We start from the raw sequence: 13,509 nt of genomic DNA on the forward strand, positions 1-13,509 counted from the left end.
GCAAGTGTTTCACACACATGTTTAAGTGTCTCATCTTCCTTTAGACATATGTTGAAATGTTTCATCTGGTTGTTTCAAAAGTAGATCGAGTGTTGCTGCTATGGACCCACCTGTCGCAGTCCGGGCGGGGGAAGTAGAGGTGGCGCGAGCGGTCTCCATGTGAGGTCAGGAGGAATGGGCGACGTTCAAACGGGTGTGGCCCCCACGTGGACGCGCAAAATGGAGTGCAAGTACGGGCGTCCGAACACGCGTGTCCGTCCAGGCATCCGCGTGACGTTTGGATGGGTGCGGCCCCCCATGTGGACGCGCAAAATGGAGTGCAGGCACGGACGACCGAACGCGCTTGTCCGTCCGGGAAGCTAGCACTGCCATTGAATTATTGAAAATTTGAAACCAACTTTTTGATTTAAAACCCCGGCCGGGGTGCTGTGTGTACTTATAACAGACAAAAATGTCTCCGCCTTTGAAGTACCCGAAATACCCTTTGTTGGACAGGTTAACATCTCACGTACTCAGAGCGCACTGCACCCAGGTTTATCCATTGGCACGGCGGCGACATGTGGTGTGGTGTGGCGTAGACCCCAGTCGCCGATAAATATCTCCGGCGGCCGGCGCCCTTTTTGACTTTATGCGTGCCGCGCCGCGCCTATCTGGCATTACGGCAGGTCCACGTTGCAACGTACTCCTACGAAAGAGCAGAGTGATCGAGCGTGCGCTTTTTGGTCATGGAGTGCAGCAGTGCCGTCGTCCTTCCGCTCCAGGTCGCCGGGGCTGGGACGCGTCCTCCTCCCCATGCAGGCGCAGTCGTTCTGGAGGTGGAGGACGACGGAGCGGCGGCCGCCTGCTAGCGAGTTCCGTGGCGCCGGCGTGGTGCAGCAAGATGTACGTTCCCGGTAGGTAACCGTTCGCCCTCTCGACTCTCCATCTGTATCTACTCTGCTCCTTCTAGCTATCTATACGTTTCTCATCACCTCAGTAGCAGACTAGCAGTAGCTTGCTCGTTGGTGCCTGGACGTAGCTAGCTGTATTTGAGCGACAGCACTGCAGCACTGCACCGTGTAAAGCGAAGCCGAACTGCTGAAGCCTCGTTCGCAATAAGTATGTACGTAGGATTGATTGTAACAAACTTCTCAAGGAACGACTTCTATCATAAGTAGTGAGCGAGAGCTGGCTAGGCTCAGTGATCCAGTGCAGGCCGGGTGACAAAGTGTAGATAGCAACCAAACACTACTCGATATCTATGTTGGCCTCACCGCACGCTTATGGCTGTGCATGGTTCTGATATATGATTCAGGCTTTGGGGAGGGTTCACCGGAGCGGAAGGCGGCAATTATCCTCCAGCACTTCTTTAACTACATCGCCGTCACGGTTCTCCTCGCACAGCTTGAGGTTGCCTTTTTGCCCTTTTGTACTGACTGTTCATTTCAATTCAACAGCACTCCCATTAATTTTACACATATTTTTAGGAAAATTGTATCAATATATATTGTACTGTCAAGGTAGTTTTCATGGAAATCCTTAATTTTTAATTCATATGTAATAGCATCCATGCACTGCTTCAATTGTTATCTACTCTCCCCATTCTCAAATTATAAGACGTTTTGGCTTTTCTACATATATAGCTTTTGTTATACACTTACATATACACTATGCTTAAGAACATAATAAAAGTAACGTATCTAGAAAACTAAAACGTTTTATAATTTGGAATGGAGGGAGTACCCTCTACCCTTGTCCTTGGTTTGTGCAAACTATTGTTCCGAATTTGTTCTTCAATGAACATATTGATTTGTGTATACAGTACTGTCGATATCTGAATTGTTCTCAACTTTGAGACTTGATGTCTTGATCGACAAAGTGACTCGAAATTAATTGTTATCACATTTTAATTTCTTTTTATTCTTTTATTTGGATCATCCATAAAGAGTTACGATAGGGAAGCTTACTTTGAGCTGAAGGAGTTCATCAGCCGCACCTCTCTCAACTGACGCTGACATTTTCTGCAAAAAGCTAATACGCGAATCTCCAAGGCTTAAGGGACTAGGTAAGTTAGTTTTTAACCGCACACTGTTTTAGTTTGCTTCATTGTCCTTCTATGAAATTACTGAGATGTGTGGTTTCGTCTCTTGTTTCGTCTTGGAAACAAACAGCCATGAAGATTCTAGAGGTGTGTACTCAGAGCACTCATAACTGATGCCATATTCGAAACATCAACCTGCATTTCAAAGGGATTCAGATGAACTAATGCAACTGCAGGTCCGATCTGGTTATGTGAAGAACGATTTCGAGTGGGACAATTTGAAGAAATTATCCTTCAAGGTTCCCTTACTCTTCTGCCCCTTCTACTATATATTGATCGGTCTATTACTTGCTAATAAATTACGATAGATTGACTTTTTAAGGTGTCTCAGTTATGACCTGTAGTATCCATAAATTAGTTGCTCCAGTAAAATCTTTTCAATTATCTCCAAGAGATAGGTCACAGTCTGTATGAATTTCAGAAAAGCAGAACTATTTAGTGCTCTGTTTTTTATGCTCTTTTGTCTTCCACTGTCTGCAGATGGTTGATGAGGCCAACACAAAGCTCATGAGGGATTATGTCGTGGAGGTTAGCCACATTGAAGACGAAAACCATAACATCAAATGATTTCTCTTGATCCTTGCCTAATGCCTATAATATTTTATAGGCAAACTATAACATCAAATGCTTTCTCTTGAGCCTTGCCTATAATACTTTATAGGAGGCTTGTATGTCTTTAGAAGATGTATAGGTTATGAAGCACTAGCTTGCTCTTGAAACTTTGTATATAGCATAGGTACTAAGCATAGCGGATTAGCAGTGCCATGTACATAGATGGTTAACATTACTGGAATAAAACTCTGCACGCATACACCATGTTACTTCCTCGATCATCCATACACATTGCTATTCCACACGACTGACAAAGATCGATTTCACAAACTAATAAGAGTATTAGGCATCATCTTCTGAAAGATAAGTCAAATTGGTAGAGAACCTGAACCTGATGATCAAAACAGCTCCTATCACGTGGTCGAAACCGTTGCAATTACTGCACCACAGCTCCATTAGTTACTACTACAAATTTTGGCAATCAAGGCATTTTTTAGTATAGGCAGCTCAATCAAAATCACCTCTAAAAATGGTTGCCAAGCCAGCTCGCCTCTAAAAATTGGTCAGGTACGGCGCCTCTAGAAATGTCCCTATCTTTAGAGACGGCTAAATCTAAAGCAATCTCACATATGGATCCACAACCTTCTCTAAAAATACATGCAGTACAGGAAAATGTATAACTTTTTCAAACAAAGTGAGATGAAGACAAACTTTATATCAGAGTTGTACATCTTGAAAAGATCCACAACTTTATTGTTGACAACCTTTTAATTTGAAATAATTTTAATCCCACAAATTTAGTTTGAAGTTCTCACATTTGCAAATTCATTTTTTTCTAATTTTCTAAATGATCTCGGTGGAGAAATGACCAAAACAAGAGTTATAAATCTCAAAAAGATCTAAAATATTGCATTTCATATTTTTATCATTCGAAATAATCTATATGTCCCAAAGTTTAGTTTTAAATGCTCACATTTTGAAACGTCCTCGGATGGTGAAACGACAAAAACCAAGGTGTAGATTTCAAAGAGCTATACAACATTGTAGTTAACTTTTTCATTTGAAATCATTTATCCAAAAAAATTATGTTTGAATTTCTTACATTTTAAAATTCAAAATTTTCAACCGATCCTCGGATTGAGAAATGACCAAAATAAACAAAAATTGTAGTACTCGATACTATCTATAAGTTTGTAGTTCAAAATGTTTTCATTTAAATTCGTTTAGGGCCGGGGCCCAAATATTCATGTCTAAATCCCGTAAAGTGAATACGAGTGGTAATGTTTAAGCAACTCTAACCATAGAATGCCGTGGTGTAGTGTAGGAAATGTCTTCTCATTCTATGAAGCTATGAATAGGACATGGTACCTTTCTGTTTACTTTCAGCACTAGACTCCACCTTAGGATAAACTTCTTTCTATTAAAGAAATGTCAATTTCCCTCTCTTGGATCGTGATAGATTAGATTATACACATGAGGTAGTAAAAGCGAGTTATAAGCACTTTTATCCAAAGAAAGTAGGCTTCTTTCAAGGCCAATTCTATCCTACTCAATCCCATGCTTATCATTTTCACAGATATGAATTCATGTTTCTGCCCTTTATTAACACATGACTTTGAGGTGGAGTGGTTACGGGAGGTACATAGTAGGCCTGAGCTCGTGGGTTTGACTTTTGAGCCCCCACAGCCGCACGCGCACATGAAAAATTGCATGACTTGCGACATGTGACAGTGAGGCTGCCTGGTGGGGGCCTCCCCGGATTAATTTTTTCTATTTTTATGCCTGATTTATGATTATTCTTGGAAAATGATTTGTGGATCGGTAGTATTTCAAGCCTTCTCTAGAAACTTGATTTCTAGAGGCGACTCTTGTTTCTAGTTGCTCCTAGAAATCGATTTGTAGAGGCACCACAAATCGATTTATGAAGACGCAGAAGTAGAGGTAGCTGGGCCTCTACAAAGTATGCTTCCCACCCGTCTGTCTCTACAAAAGTTTTCTGTAGTAGTGAGTTGTCAACCCCGCAACTCATGATTGTAACTCACCAATGCAAGAAGACTAGTCACTGCAAGCAAATTTAGAAACATGAAATCCAGAGAGCATATGAAAGTTGAGTCCTAGGATTGATGGGTGACAGAGGGAGAGATGGGGTGTCCACTACTTGGGATTATGCCCTACCCCCAACCCACACACACCCCTTTAGGGCCTGATATGGCCTAAATTATGGCACATCACATTGTTTTGATGATGTAAAATGTTCTTGAATCTAAAACTAGAACTAGAATCAAAACAAAGCTAACCATCTTAGGTTTCAAACGCATCAAAGAATGCCAGCGCCTCAATTGGACTCCATATGAAAGAGTTATGACTATTTTAGTAGTACAAGGCTATATGTTGATTCTGAACCAACTCCTTCTCCAAGTTGAAATGATCTTGAGGTCTATCTGACTTATATTGTCTTGTCTATATATAGGTGCTTCTCCCATTTTCCTAAGTATAAAAGTATGACAACAAATCAATAGCAATCCTATTCTTAAATGACGTGCAGTGCATAAGTTCATGTAACCAGTACGCCTTGTAATGGAGAAATCAATAGAGAATCACTTGTAGAGAGTGATTTAAAGCCTCATCACTGATGCTCACAAAAAAGTCTATGACTAAGGAGGGAGAGACAATTATGATAACATTATGGGCATGTTTCGTTGAGATGTGACAAAGTTACCTAGGATAGGAAGTGCTCCCATGTGTCCAATTTTCGACGTCTAAGTCATAATTGATTATAAGGCCGGCCAAACAATGCCTAGGAGACCACAATCACTGGCTAGACAATGAAGAGGACCTGGATCATCTAATGAAGTTTAGATGTGTGGCCAGTGTGGCATGCTGAAATCACTGTTCATTTGCATTGCTGACCACAGAAAGTTCTCAACTGCAATGTTTTATATATTTTTGAAGATCTATAACTTCGGTTTTGGATGTTTCTCCAATCGTTTGAAAAACTCAAAAAAATGAATTTGAAAATGTGAGAACTTGAAATAGAATTTGTGGGATTAAAATGATTTCAAATAAAAAAGCTATCAACTATAATAAAGTTTGTCTTCATCTGACTTTGTTTGTAAAAGCTATGAATTTTACCATGTTGCACATATTTTTAGAGACCTCTCTAGATTAATTGCCACCTCTAGAAATCGATTTCTAGATGCATGTGGATCTAGGGCCGCCTCTAAAAATATATTTCTAGAGACAGTTCGTTTCAGAAACTATTTTTAGAGATGGATTTTTATTGAGCCGCCTACAAAAAAAAGGGACATCAACGGCTAAAAATGGTTTGTTAGTAGTGGATCATACAAGAAAAACCTTTAGAGCATATCATGCTAGAATAGTTTATGTTTTTTTTGAGAATTACACGGTACAACGTAGACGCCCACAACACGCACGCACACTCACCCCTATGAATACACCTACATAAACCCTACCCCTATGAGCACCTCAGAAGAACTGAGCCGATAGATCTCAAGATACACGAAGTCACCGCAGGCGCCTCGCTGTCGATGGGGACGTCACCTATCACTGAAAAGCATAGCGCCGTTAAATCCTAGAATAAATCCTAGAAAAATACGAGCACCTGTGCTAAGTTGAGGACTTGAACCCGTGTGGACAACACTACCGGAAACAGTAGCTTTGCTGTGTGCCACAGGCACTCGGCAAAGCCCGAAAAAACACTCGGCAAATGGTTTGCCGAGTGTAACACTCGGCAAAGAGCACACGGTATCTACAATGCCAGCAAACAGTAGCTTTGCCGAGTGTTTTCTGTCGGACACTCGGCAAAGACTTTGCTGAGAGCTGAAAACGACACTCGGCGAAAAAAAGTACGTGACAGAGTGGAAACGGTCACGGCGCCTTTGCCAAGTGTCAAATATTAGGCACTTCGGCAAAGCTTGCTTTTTTGTCGTGTGTCAAAGTGTGAGCACTCGGCAAAGCTTGCTTTTTTGCCGTGTGTCACAGTGTGGGCACTCGACAAAGTTTGCTTTTTTGCTGTGTGTCAAAGTGTAGGCACTCGGCAAACCTGGCTTTTTTGCCGTGTGTCAAAGTGTGGGCACTCAGCAAAACGACTTTTTTTGTCGTGTGTCAAAGTGGGGGCACTCGACAAGGTGACTTCTTTTGCAGGTGTGTCAAAGTGTGGGCACTCGGCAAAGCCCTTCCCAGAATCCACATAATTTGGCTTCTTTGTCGAGTGTCATAGCGCAGACACTCGACAAAGATGCCATTTTAGTTTCAGAATGCACAGAATTTTGCCACGTGTCCACTTTGCCGAGTGTTTTACACCTGGCACTCGGCAAAAGGCCTCTTTACCGAGTGTTACACTCGGCAAAGCTGTCACAAATAATCAGTTTATTAGATTCAGTCACAGCCACATACCACATTTAAATAAACATCACATCCATCACAGATAGTTCACAATATGCATCACAGGCAGTTCATATAGATATATCAACAACACATAGATGCAAATAAACTTCAGAATCACAAGTAGGTTCATTCACAACCACAAGTAGTCATAGGTAATCCACAAATGCAAATACAAATAAAATCACAAGTAGTCACTTAGGCCACGAGTTCCACTACGATAGGGCTTCACTTAGGCTACGAGTTCCACTGCGACAGGGCTGGGTCATGAGGCTCATTCGATGCCGCCGATTAATGCTGCACAAAGGAGAAGAGATTGGCATGTGTGAGACAAGATTAAACAACATTAGTAGTCTTTTTTTCCCTCAACTGTGAAGGCAGACCGAGCAACAATAATAGCAGGAATTAATCAATTACTGATATACTTCCCAGCAAACAATTTCTTGCCAGATTGCATATTTCTACAGCTGCCGCTAGTACTAATAAATATAGCACAAGAAAAAAAATAGTAGGTAACTCCGGACAGTCTATGCATCTCAAAATTCTTTAGACAACAATTATTTTTCTAGCTTGTCATCACAAATCATTGGCCAATTCACTACAAGTGGGGAGATTTTGACTAGCAAAAGAGCACATGCATATTACTGAATCATTCAAATATATTAGGCTTCAATTGACAAGCGAATTGACAAGCGAGTCACTGAGTACTGATTATCCAAATATGCCATTGCTTGGTGCTTTCTAACAGTAGCAACAAAAGCATAGCTAATCAAGTGCTTAAAAGCAACCATCAACTCCTTACATTTGTATTGATTGGCATTGTGACATTAAGCACAAAATGATCCTACCACTATTGCTGCAGTGAAGAATCAGTCTGAAAATTTGGCTTTTCATAGATGTCATATTGCTGCAGTGAAGAATCAGTCTCAACAGCACACTGTCCACCGAACTTACAGAGCATCAACTAGATTATAAGGTTTAAGTACTAGTTGGTAACAAACATATAGCATTAGTCACTAAGTTTCTAGTGTCTTGGTATTTTTGTAAGATTGATTCTGCATAAACTAGATTATAAGGTTGTAAAGCGACTCACAATGCTTGAAATAGTATTTAGAGCAGGAGGAGGAGGGACTGGAAACGATGGTGGAGGTTGACCGATTGCAGCATAAACACACCTCATATATTCAAACATCTGTAGCTCCATCCCCTGCCGCTCTGCCTCCATCCTCTGCCGCTCTGCCTCCATCTTTGCCTCTAGCTCCTCCCGGCGCCTCGTTTCTTGTTCTAGCTGAGCCTACAATATTTCATCCCAATGTTACAATGCAATGCAAAAGTATGTAAAAATCAATGAATGATGAATAAAATAGAAATTACCTGGAGTGCGTTCATTTGGAACTGTGTAGAGTCCGGCCATGGGTGTATCGCCGGACTGGAACCCGTGCTCCGTGCTTGAATCTGGGAGAGAGTGGGAGTACTGGCCGTGTCGATGGTGCTGTCGCCAATCCAGAACCGGCCACGCTCCTTGCCTCCTCCCGCCCTCATGACCACTTCTCCATCAAGGTCATGGGTGCTCGGATCGTACTCTGGGCCACAGACCTGCCTTGCCATCGATGTGTATCCTTCGAGATGGCTGTGGACGGACTCGTTGTTGTACGTCGAGGGCGGGTCCTCTAGGTTGTAGGCGACAGTCGGACGTTGCCTTCCCCTTGTGGGCCAAAGCATATGCCATGAACTGGGTGCAGGGCTGGCCACCATGTGACACCGACTGCAAAAAAAACAATATGATTAGAAATTATGCAGAGTTGAGCCTTAGAATAAAGAAATAAATTCGCGTACCCATCTAGCCGCGTATTCTGAGAGGTTGAGGTTTTCTTGATTGTGTGGTGCACCCGACATCAGCAAACGCCGCTCCCGGCAAGTGTTGTGATTCTCCTGCCACGCAGGGTCGCACCACCTTTCCACCATCCGGGCCCAGCACTACAGATCGTAGGCGCACCAACACGGAGGCACCTACGTCATCAAGTATATGACATATAAGAACATGAAATTAAGCGCAATTAATCTCAGAAAAAATAAGTATTAATGTTCTATATTTACCTTCAGGTATTGTTCCGAGGTTAGGCTCATGGTTCTTGCCACCCTTTTAGGGATCCTCTCTCTAAGAAATTCCACGTGGTATTGGATCATGGCCTGGATGCACGCCTCGTAGTGCATGTCCTTGACGAGTTTCTTGGTGGCTTTGTCAGCCACAACATCTGCCTTAGCCTCGTATCCCTCCTCGCATCTAAAGAAATCCTGCATATAGACACGATGTATGCGATGTATCCAGTCATTATTTCAACAATGTCCAATCAATGCGATGTATTGAGCAATGTAGTTCGAGAAAGACTTACCCAAAGCTCGGCCTTGACACGCTGTGCCTTATCGGCGAAACACCTGCCATCTCGATCAGTGGTGTCGGGGATGGTGGCATAGTGGGCCCACGTGTAGGCCGGCTCGACAGTTCCACCGAACTGCACTAGGCCAGGGAACTTTTCCATGATCAAAAGACCAAGGATGTCGTTCACATGGCGTGTGTGATCACCCCCATCGACCTTCCTCCAACCCTTGCCCAAGTGATTAAGATAAATTATTAGTTTCTATTTTAATTTTAAACGTATCAAACAAAAAAATAGTGATAACATATAAAATTACTTACTTGTTTCCATCGGGTCAAATCAGCGGGCGTCTCTCAAGAGGTATCGGTCGCCTCGGGAGGGTCGAGGGACCTCGCAACCACACACGTGATGACCTAGAGGAAGAGGTACCCCCTGTCTCCTCCACCATCCCTGCCTCCTCCTCCATCCCGGCCTCCTCCACCTATACCTCCTCCTCCACCTGTACCTCCTCCTCAGAGGATGAGTGAGTGGAAGGTAACTCAGACGACGACGAAGGTATAGGTGTAACACCCCAAAATTTGAATTTTTGGAAATAGAGCTAAAATGATTTAATTTGGAATTATGTGCTCATGAAAACATAGGGAAAATAAAATTTTCATTAAATTAAAATTCATCATAAGGATTAACAACGTGTTTGAGCATACATGCCGGTGCATTGGAATTATTGGAATGTGTGGCTTTGTCTAAAATTCAAAATGATTCAAATGGATTTGAGAAACATTTAGAAAAAAAAAACTTAACTTCCTCTCTCTCCCCTCTCCCTGCTGGAAGCCGCCTGCGCAGCCCAGCAGCCTAGCTCCGCTCCACCGTGCAGCCAGCAAAATGAAGCCCAGCTCTGCTCCCGCACGGCCCGCTCAGCTCCGCAAGACCCCTGGCCCGCTGGCGTCGGCCAGCTGATGCCTCAGGGCAACCATCTCTTCCTCTCGCGTTCACCGACAGCTCGGGCCCGCAGTTCAGGCCTTTCTCCTACCTCACGTAACCAGGCCAAACTCTACCGCCGAGAGTCCGAGGTCGCCTAGCGTCACCTTGCCTTGCGCCTCAAGCAGCCGGTCTCATAAATACCGATCCCCGCACCGCTACGTCATCCTGTGCCCTCTCTGCTGCCATCGGGATCTCGCAACGAAGATGAACTCGCCGCCGCCGCTGCAGTTGTCGTTTGCTGCCTCGCCATCGAGGAGAATCTGTTGCTGCCCCTCACGTCAAGGAAGACCTAGAGCCGCCATAGCCGACGTACGTCGTCACCGTGCCGCTTCTGCCGTCAAAACAATCTTGGTGAGCCCGCTGTCTCCTCCTCCGTCTACCCATGCATGTTTTTCCCGCAGCCATACGAGGTCCCTAGGCCCTTCATCGTGTTTCGCTGGTGAGCTCCACCTCGCCGGCAATGGCCGTCACCTGCACCAGGACCCAAATCCGCTGAACGAGTCATGCGAGCGACGGAGCTAACAGAGCAGCCATGCAGCCATGCGATGCGTTGCCTGGAATCAATCTGCTAGTTAGCTTGATGAACTCATCTTCCACGTCATGCTTTATTGTGGCCATTTTCCTTTACAAAAATAAACCTTGAAATACAATAGGAATACGTAATCATCCTGAGCCGTCCGTTTTTAGATCAATGGTCCAGATTAGAACTTACCCCTTCGATGTTCTTTTTGTTAAAGAGTCCCTCTGTTTTTGACAAATAAACCCGCAGTCCAAAACATGTTTTCAGATTTTGTTTTCTTCATTTGAAAGAGTATTTTGTTTCGGTTAAGTCTAAAATACGTTTTCAGCTATTTACAAATTTGCCACTGATTTTGATTTAGCCATAACTTCTCCGTTTTAACTCCGATTTGATCCGTTCAACTTGCGTTAGGTTCGTAATTTCATAATCTACGTGTTCATACTACTATTTGGTATGTTTTTAACTTTTAAAATTCGTGATTAGATTTAATCTAATATTCGACTAAAAGAAATCTTGTTTAAATCATATCTTCTGCGTCTTAGATCCGTTTTAGTCCATTCAAGTTGCGTTAGATTCATAGCGTCAAGATCTACAAGTTAGTAACAGTGTTTATCATGTCACTAATACTGGAATTTCATGGTTTAAATCATAACTTGAATAACAATTACGCAACTGGGTTTTATAAATAAAATATGATTTGTTTTACCTTAGTATTACAATTCAAACTTAAACTTGACTTAATTTATATTACCTATAGAATATCCTATATATGGTTTTATATAATTAAAACACATGAAGCTAATGGTTTTATGAGTAGATCTTTCGGTAGTTGTATCTTTTCAACCATAGCTCCGAGTAGAGTGCTTTTCGCATCTTTGTGTTCGTAGCGAGACGTAGATTCGTTTCACAAACTTTTTATTTTGATTTTATGATTGGTGTATTGTTCTAAATTAGATCTATTGTTTGCTTCATGTATGATTGTATGGATGCTTGTGTGGTACTTTATGATTTCGTCCAGTTAGTGAGATATACGTGGTGATCAAGAAGAAAAAGAAGAAGAACGTTGAAGATTAAAGCTTACCGAAGGATCGGTGTTTTAAGGCAAGTATAACATGGGATCTTCCTTGTTATCCTATACACATTTAATCATTTAATTCATACTGCATGTGTCTACCTTGACTACCTCTAATGATATCCTAGTCTTTTGTACTTGTGCCTTGTTACCTATGGGGTATTGCATTAGGTAGTATGATGCTAGTGCTCAATTAAAGACCATGATCTTGTAACTTGACTAATGGTATATGCAATAAACATTAAAAGATGCTTTCTAGCAATACGAAACAAGGGGGCTAGAGCATTGGGCTATTTATGGTGCTCTAGATTCCTCTCCCTAAGGACTTATCTGTAAGTGATCATCCGGGACTTACAGTACAACTATGAGGGCTATATGGCTCTGGCTTTAGCTCAGTATGAGGACCTTTTCTAGCTTGTTAGAGGTTACCTTTATAGCGCAAGAGGGGCGTGTTCTGGGTTGGATATAGTGCGGCCTCTGTCCATCAGTGTATAGGCTGCGCGTCATTGTGCCTGTCGGAAGGGGAGCTCTACATTCGCAGGCCACAGAAACCTAGCGGCCCTAATTTGTTAGATGAACCTTTGAAAGGCTTCATAGTGAACCCTGCTGACCTTCCTTGATAGTGGGTCAAGAGGCTGATCACCTCGGGCGAAAGGGTAAATCATGACTCACAGTGAAAGTGTACAACCTCTGCAGAGTGTAAAACTAGTATATCAGCCGTGCTCACAGTCACGAGCGGCCTTGGAACATTTACGGAATAGATGATGAACACTAATGATATGGATGATGAAGATGCTCACTAATGGTTAATTGTTTATGCTATTCATTATTCATGTTTACCTGATCATGTGTTTATGGGCTGTGATGAACTTGTTGCCACCCAATTGCTAAAAGATGACTTATTAAAAGGTAATCGCAGTTAAACCAGTGTCAACCTTTTTAGCCTCAATAACCCCATGTTATATTTGTTGAGTACGACATGTACTTACGCTTGCTTTATTTTCAATTATTTGGATAAAAATCCCGGATGGGTACCAGATTGATAGAGTTTGGAGGAATTAGGCTTATGATCAACCAGTCAGTTGTCCCTGTGGTATTGGAGTCTTCGCTTGAAGATCGGAGTTATCTTTCCAGTGTCTATACTCTAAGGTTATATTCCTGATACTAATACGCTATGTATTTAAGCATTGTCCATTGATATTACCTTTATTTGGATCTATATGTGAGATTTGACTTCTTGGGCTCACATATGGTGTGTATCTGGTTTTGTCCTTAAAACCGAGTGCAACAATAGGCGACGGTGGCCTCGTCTTGCCTCCACCCTTCCCTCGACCCTTGGGTCTACCCCGAGGTCTCTTCTCGGACCCCTTAGCTACATCAAACCCTTTACTCGTCACTGTCGCTTTTGAGTAAAGCAACGTTATCCTCCTCATACCGCCCACCATTGTTCAATCACCTATAATTTAAAAGAGTAAACCAATTAGCACAAATAATACATCAAAATAGATGCAAAATAAACAAA

At 42.6% G+C, this 13,509-nt stretch overlaps 1 pseudogene; it reads left to right on the top strand.

The window, feature by feature from the left end:
* Positions 1 to 725: 725 nt before the first annotated feature.
* LOC136499076 (chaperonin-like RBCX protein 1, chloroplastic) lies at positions 726 to 2,867 on the top strand (annotated as a pseudogene).
* The last annotated feature ends 10,642 nt before the right edge of the window (positions 2,868 to 13,509 follow it).

Source organism: Miscanthus floridulus, chromosome 13, assembly GCF_019320115.1.
Source record: "Miscanthus floridulus cultivar M001 chromosome 13, ASM1932011v1, whole genome shotgun sequence".
In the NCBI taxonomy this organism is placed as follows: domain Eukaryota; kingdom Viridiplantae; phylum Streptophyta; class Magnoliopsida; order Poales; family Poaceae; genus Miscanthus; species Miscanthus floridulus.